The 8,147-nt window shown below is 39.9% G+C and overlaps 1 non-coding gene across 1 annotated transcript; it reads right to left on the bottom strand.

Annotated features, from left to right (window-relative positions):
* Positions 1-1,018: 1,018 nt before the first annotated feature.
* On the bottom strand, positions 1,019-1,120 carry LOC122150682. The gene has a single exon (XR_006163799.1). It is a non-coding gene; the product is annotated as a U6 spliceosomal RNA (small nuclear RNA).
* Between the last annotated feature and the right edge of the window lie 7,027 nt (positions 1,121-8,147).

Below are 8,147 nucleotides of genomic sequence, written 5' to 3'. Positions count from 1 at the left end.
CATAAAGTTGTGCGGTAATATATCAAACAGTGTTTCTTTGCTATTCATAAGGTTTTCCCTGGCCAATTCTTTGAGAAGTGGACGGCCTCCTCCTTCTTCCTAGTCTGTCTCAGTTTGTAAGCTGGGCTGATTCCTGTGCACCATGTGCATCCTGCTGGGTTTGAAACACCAGTGACTCAGCCTCAAAACTCACATCAACAGGTCACCACAGTAGGACAAACCGACAGGCAAGTTTGTCTCCCTGTTGGAAACCTCTCCTACCACCCTTACCTGGGTCCCTGTAGCTGACTCCTCCTCTGTCCAGATTCCTAGGCCTTGTAATCCCCTTTCTCCTGCTCTCCTGCCCTGCTGCTTTGGGCATGTCTGAGTTCCTCTCCTCAACAAGAGGATACTGCATGGTTTAAAATCAGGAAAGGTGTGTGTCAGGGTTATAGCCTTTCACCATGCTTATTCAGTATTTACTCTAAGCAAATAATCCAAGAAACTGGACTATATGAAGAAGAATACAGCATCAGGATTGAAGAAAGTCTTATTAACAACTTGTGATATGCGGATGACACCACCTTGCTTGCTGAAAGTGAGGATGACTTGTAGCACTTACTGACAAAGATCAAGGAGTACAATCTGCAGTACAAATTACACCTCAATATAAAGAAAATGAAAATCCTCACAATTGGACCAATAAGTAGCATCACAATAAATGGAGATAAAGACTGGTTAGCAAGGGAGAATTAGTTAGTGGTAAAATGATTTAATCAAGTAAACATGCATTACTTCAATGGAATAACCCAACATTGTTCCCAGACCTTGTTTCCTAGTGGCTTTCTTCCCTTGAGAACAGAGCCTTCTGGCCCTCATCCCAGGCTACTTTCAGTCTCCTTGAATCATCTAACATAGACTTACAACTTGCTGGGTACAACTTCCCAAAGCTCTCATTGCGTTTACAGCTTTTTAGTTTTCTTAATTGTGATAAAAATATACACAACAAAACATTTGCCAATTCAACCTTCTACACATAAAAAATCTGAAACGCTTCACAAATGTGCATGTCGTCCTTGTGTAGCCGCCCTGCTATTCTGTAGTGTTCTAATTTTAGAACATGTGCTGCTGAAGCAAGCACACAGCTATTATTTTAAAAATATATTTGTCAAATTGAAGATTATGTGGCAATTAAGCATGAAGAGAACACTTGGTTTTGGTGCAATTGCTGAGGAAAATGTGCATCTCTCTCCAGTTGTCTCCACCCCTTTCCTGCTTAAAATAGAACTTGGCATCTCTCTATGGGTGGATGTGGTAAGTGCTAAACTAATCATCATTTTTTCTCTCCTCAGAAATCTTGATCTGTTGCCATGGACCTTTTCAAGGAGAGGGTCTTCACTGACAACGTGTTCCCCTCCCACAGGAAAGAAGGGTATTAGCAGCATTCCACCTGTCAGGAGTCTGAGCCACCCTCTCTTGAGGCGAGAGCTCCCCTGTGCGTCTCTAGTCTTTCTTAGATCTCACATTGGATCAGGCCACCATGCTGAGGAAACTGGAAAAGGCTTTGAATGCTTCTTGGGAGTTGGGGATAAATGTGCCTCTGGGTTAGATTCATTCACTTAAGGGGAAGCACAAAGATTCGTCTCTTGTTAAAGAAGGCATTCTCCCCAACCCTTCCTTACAAAAACAAAGAGGAAGGTCTGCACTAGTCATGTCTAACCAAGAATGATGCAATAATCCTGGACACACAATACCCTATCACCACCCCACCACTTCTTGCAAAACCTAGTCCCATGACCTGATAAAGAAGTATTAATCACCAGTGTTTATCAAGCACTTGCTATAGTAAATGTTGTACGTACATTATTTTATTTCATCCTCCTAACACCATGAGGTGGGCACTAACATTAGGAAGGGCACACTGAAGGGGTTGTCAAAAGTGAACTTTTTCTATTTCGCAATTCTGACTGGTCCCAAGTGTATCATCCTAAGACTTATGGTAGAGGCAATAGTTGTCTTACCATGTGGGAGTCAAGCATGGTTTTCCATAATAGCATGGAGTGATGGGGAACCAGAGAGGGCTGTTTGCCTGTTTCTCCCTAGTCTCAAGAATTAGTTCCATGTACAGGAAGGCTGGCTTTGGTGTTAGCAAGCTTACTTCCAAGCTGGATATCCCCCTTCCCAGGATCAACCAAAATACAAACCCACTGCCATTGAATTGGTTCTGACTCATAGAGACCCTATTGGGTTTCCAAGGCTATAAATCTTTGTGGAACTAGATTGCCTCATCTTTCTCCTGTGGAGCTGCTTGGGGTTTGAACTGCCGGCCTTCTGGTTAGCAACCAAATGCCTTACCAAATATGCCCCCAGAGCTCCTTCCTTCCCAGGATCACTGGCTCTTAATTTTCAGGGATGCCTGGAGAGCCAAGCAAGAATTGATTGATGCCCTGAATACACACAAGGCTTAGGCAGGACAGAAGGAACACTGAGCATCTACTATGCTCTTGGCATTTAAATTCATCTAACTCTTGTAATAACCTTGGGAGATAGGTACTATATTGTCATTTCTTTTGGTGGTGTAGTGCCTAAGGCATTTGACTGCTAACCAGAAGTTTGGCGGTTCAAACCCACCAGCCACCCCACAGAAGAGAGACTTAGCAATCTACTTCCATAAAGATTTACCACTCCAGAAAACCAAAGGGGGTCGTTATGAGTTAGAATTGACTTGATGGCAGTGAGCTTGTTCCTCCCCCCCTCCCCCGCCCCCGCCGTAAGGCTCAAACAGTCATATCAAGTGAAAGAATGTCACACAGATTTGAGTGGCAGAGCTCTGAAGACTGAAGACAGGGATTACTTACATTCGCATGGTATGTTACTCTTTTTAAGATAGTATGACATTACCTTGTTTGAACTCCTCAGAACAGATATCATGGTCTCTGTCAAACCAAGTCTCACAGCTGGGGGCAGGAGGTCCGTAATCAGGAATCCTGCTCTCTGAGCGGTCTCCTTCTGCTTCACTTTTGCAGTTTCTTCACTTCCTTTCCCTTCTCGTGCCCCCTTCCCTCATCCTTGTTCTATCTCCCCTCCCTTTCCATTTTACTGGAATGAGCTTTGAGTGTGGAAACCCGAGCTCTCTTCCTAGTTTGCCTTGGGCCTCATTTTCTACTCTCTGTTCAGAGGTACCCACTCAAGCCTGTGACCCTTGGACAACACCTGGTTTTACTTGTTAGGGGAGTGCCTTTTCTGTCATTTGGGGTTCATAAGAGATACTCTTATTGCCCAGAGGTGCTTGCTCAGGTTTCTATCATCGCCCCTCCCCCCACCCCACCCATACACACTGGAAATATTTCCAGAGAGCCTTTACCCTGTGACCTGGCAGATTCCACCAGAAACCCACTATGGCTCCCTGAGAGGCAACAAAAGAAACTTATTTCAGGCAAACACAACCACTGTGGTGGAGTCAGATCGGACTCTTAGTGACCCCTCCTGGGGTTTGCCAGGAGGTATCACTACGGAAGTAGATTGCCCAACCTTCCCTCTGAGGATTGGAGGTGGGTTTGAACAGCCAGCCTTCTGGTTAGCAGTCAAATGCCTTAGGCACGATGCCACCAGAGCTCCCCAGGTAAACTTAGAGTTGTTCTAATCAGAGGTTTGAGTTTGTAATCTGGTCATTATTCATCAAGCTTGAAGTTGCTGAGCCTGCGTTAAGGATGTCAGCACCCTGTATCTGAGAGGAGAAATAAAAGCAACACTCACTGCTGTGTTAGGACCACTGAACTAACCTGTTTACCGGATTTTCCGTTCTAATTTTCGGATTCTGCTTCTTTTGTAACCATTAGTTTTTTAAGATGAGTAACAGCCAGAATATACCACAGTGTATTCCTCTAAAATGTATTTTAAATTATTGAAACAAATTTGGTTATGATCGCATGAGAAAGAAAACGCTGATCTTTCAAAGCACAGACAGAAGCCTCATAAATCTGTTGTTTAAACTAACTTCAGAGACCCAATGAGTGTGTGATTTTCACTCAAGATAGTGTCCACCTAGAGATCTCTGGTGAGCCACCTAGAAAAGTTAATGAGATTGTATCTTGAGAACTTCAGTTCTAATCTAAAGAACATTCAGTCTGGGTTTCCCTTACCTTTCTCTATACACTGCCATGGGAGCTCTGGTGGCATAGTGCCTAAGGCATTTGACTGCTAACCAGAAGGCTGGCAGTTCAAACCCACCAGCCACTTCTCAGAAGGAAGGCTGGGCAATCTGCTTCCGTACCAAGGAGGATGGGTCGTTACGTGTCAGATGCGACTCAATGGTAGTGAGTGATGCACTGCCATGAGGTTACTCTAAGCCTCAGGTCCAAATAAAACTGCTTCTTGCAGCTGTTTTATGAATTAGGTTTTCAATAGCTACTCTAAGAAACTTTTAATACAAGTTAGTTCACTAAAAAGTGCACTGAAGATTTGTTTATTTTAATTGGTATAAAAAAGCCTTAGAAAAATATACTATTCTTAGACAATCTTATTAAGCCTGTAAAAGATAGGATTGTGAACATATATAATTTTTATCTGTGGGTAATATTACTACACTGAATACTATTTCTTCAATGACCTTGCTCAAATTCGGTCTAATAATAAATACGTACATGAATTAGTCCTAATATTACAAAGAATTAATAAAATATAAATTCATTTTGATAAAAAAATTGTATTTATGACAATCTTGAAGGTAAAATCTTTTAAAATAAGTTAGAGATTATAAAATGTGGTTTATTTAAGGGAAAGAAGTAATATGTTTCAAAGTGAAACTAGCAGCTAAATTGGTTGCCTTTTGTCTTTAACATGTAAATGAACTATTAAGATCTATTCTTGTCTTTGAATAAGAGCCCAAGATAGGAAGGAAAAGCAAGATCAGGCTTCTTTAGTCAATATCTGAAGAAAGCTTTTAAAATGTTGACTGTTTCAGACAAAAGAGAATAAGGAAAAATGCTGTTTTATTATAGTTATCAGAAAATTCAGGTTGTTGTTGTTGTTAAGTGCCGTCGAGTCGTTTCCGACTCATAGCGACCCCATGCACAGCAGAACGAAACACTGCTCGATCCCGCGCCAGCCCCACAATCCCTGCTATATACTTCAGCCCATCATCGCAGCCACTGTATCAATCCATCTCTTTGAAGGCCTCCCCCTCTTTCCTGGACCCTTCACCCTACCAAGCATGACATCCTTCTCCAGGGAATGGTCCCTTCTTACAACATGACCAAAATAGGTGAGACGAAGTCTGGCCATTCTTGCTTCCAAGGAGCATTTCTGGCTGCACTTCCTCCAGGACAGATCTGTTGGTTCTTTCAGCAGTCCATGGTACTTTCAGCATTCTCCGCCAGCACCACAACTCAAAAGCATCAATTCTTCTTCGGTCTTCCCTATTCATTGTCCAGCTCTCTACATGCATTCCAGGCAATTGGAAATATCATGGCTTGTGTCAGGCGCACCTTAGTCCTCAAGGAAATATTCTTGCTCCTCAGCACTTGAAACAGTTCCTTCGCAGTTGACTTTCCCAATGCTACATGTCGTCTAATGGCCTGCCTGACTGCTGCTTCCGTTGGCATGGATTGTAGAACCAAGCAACGTGAATTCCTTGACAACCTCAATCTTCTCTCCATTTATTGTGATGCTGCTCATTGGTCCAGTTGTGAGGATTTTTGTTTTCTTTATGTTGAGATGTAATCCATACTGCAGACTGTATTCTTCAACCTTCATCAGTAGGTGCCTTAAGTCATCCTCACTTTCAGCAAGCAAAGTTGTATCGTCTGCATATCTCAGGTTGTTAATGATTCTTCCTCCAGGTGGACTACTCTTAATGGGGGATCATGGGCAGATTCTCTCCATTGCAAGAGAACTCTATAAAGCCAACACAGAAATTAGACGTGGGCTGTTGTTGTTGTTGTTATTTGCCCTCGAGTCGGACCCAACTTATAGCGACCCATACTTGGGCTTCCGAGGCAGTATCACTACGGAAGTAGATTGCCCCATCTTCCTTCCGAGGAGTGCCTTAGGTACTGTGCTACCAGAACTCTCTACATAATATAGTCAAGTTTTTATCCATTTGGTTAAAGTGCAATAGTTTCAGATTCTTTTAAAAGCTTTAATGATGAGTAGAATATAAAACACCAAATTGGGTTTCTTAGAGTTAAACCAACAATTTTCTTTCATTACTAGTTTAAAGAATTCATTCTTTTTCTAAATTGGCCTCCAAAGCAAGAGCTGATTCCTGAGTCAGACCAAACCAAGTGATTTTGAAAAACAGTAAAGTTTTTATCTTTTGAATTTTAGTTAAATAGATTAGATATTATCTCTTAGTAGTCCATAATAAACTATGACAAACTTCATGAAAAGCCCCAAGGGATTGGGGGCAGGGGGGAGTGCTATAGTTTTATTTCATAGATTACAGATGATCTGAGTATGTTGTCAATTAAAAAAAAAATTGACTAATTCTCTTCTGGATTGAAAATTTGTTTTTGTGTTTCCTCTTGTAGTATTAGACAACAGATACATGACATCATGCCCCAATTTTAGTTATTTTAATTACTAACTTGGTCACAACCTTTTCTTTTAAGAGCAGCATTAAAGAAATTTGCAGTTTAACTGAGAGGATTACTCTTCTTACCTGTAGCATTTAATTCAGATGTTTAGAGACTTTATAGTCTTAATCTATAATATGTCTCAAGATAATTATGTGGTATATTTAAAACTCTCTGAAAATAAGGTTAATCACATTTGGAGATACTCTCATCTAACTTGCCTTTTGATTTTAAATTTACTTACATGGCTTTACATTGGTTCTATACCTGATTTCCCATTAGGTTTCTTACTTTTAAAAGAGGTTGTGAATTAACCACAACTATGTTAAGTTTTGTTGCCTGCAGAGGAACGTTGCTCTGTTGACTTGCTGAAACACTTGACCAAAATATTCTGACAGAAAAATGGACCATATTAAACTCATGGGAAAGGACTGTGATATTTTGAGCCTGAATTCTGCTAGATTGAATCCAGATTTCCAGAACTCTAGTGTAGATGGTGATGAGTTCACAGACTATATTGCAACTGATCCAGGATCCTAGGAAATAAAATATAACCACATAGGATGACATGAAAGATTTCTATACAGAAATATTACTGATGTTTTGATATTCTATTTTGGGGGATATAAGAAACCATTATTTCCTCCTTTCTCCTAAATTCTTTAATGGATTTGCTATTTTCACTTACAGATTTTGGCTGGTTCTTGTTACACTATTCCTAAATGTTTATATATAATCATTTAACTAACAGGAAAAATAAGAAATATGAGAGGAATCTAAAATTATAAACCATAAAAGAAACCTTAAAGGATATAAGAAAATTCATAATCAACATAGTGCTCTTAGATACTGAAATAGCTAGATTTTGTATTAAAAGTAATAATGTAATCATCAGCCTTTAAATGAGTTTAGATAATGTAAGTCCAATTAGAAGTTCCTATTGATAGACTGAACAAGTTACACATACCATAACTAGAGAAGTGTCTGAAACTCAAGCTGTAATTTAAATAAATAAATAAGATTTCCTGCTAAGTTTCCCAAGGAACAGTTTTGTACCTTAATAAATGAAATTTGCTGTCTATTCATACAAAATCTGAAGTTTTGCAGAATGTCTTTAAAGGCACATGAAAATGGTTACTGATATTGTTCATGTACAAACAAACGTATTGTGAAACTTGTTTCCTTGGAATAAAGACCTTAGGATTTTAGTTTTGTGGGCTATTTCAGCCAATTGACCTAATACTGATAATGTCTCCAGATTTCTGACTTTCATGGACGTTGTGATAAGCTTCACAAACCATTGACTTCAGGTGTATTAGTTTATGTAGAAAACCCTTCCCATGTTTGACTGAAAATTTTTCCTTTATGTTTTTCTATTATTATTAGAATTATCAAATGTTATACATAAGTCACTTTTAATGTAATTTCTTAAACAACAAATATGCCCTTAAAGTGAATGTATTTTATAGGTGCACTTGAGTTCCCACTTTAAGGTTTACAGTCTAACTACAGGCCAAGTAGTTATTCCAATGTGGCCCTGCTCCATACTTGCCCTCAAGAAATGATCACTGAAGACTGAGTGCTACAGTGAAG

The sequence above is a fragment of the Orycteropus afer genome, unplaced genomic scaffold (genome assembly GCF_000298275.1).
Source record: "Orycteropus afer afer isolate SDZICR_OR568_19922 unplaced genomic scaffold, OryAfe1.0 scaffold00198, whole genome shotgun sequence".
Taxonomy (NCBI): Eukaryota; Metazoa; Chordata; class Mammalia; order Tubulidentata; family Orycteropodidae; genus Orycteropus; species Orycteropus afer.
This window is presented reverse-complemented; position numbering and strand designations above follow the sequence as displayed.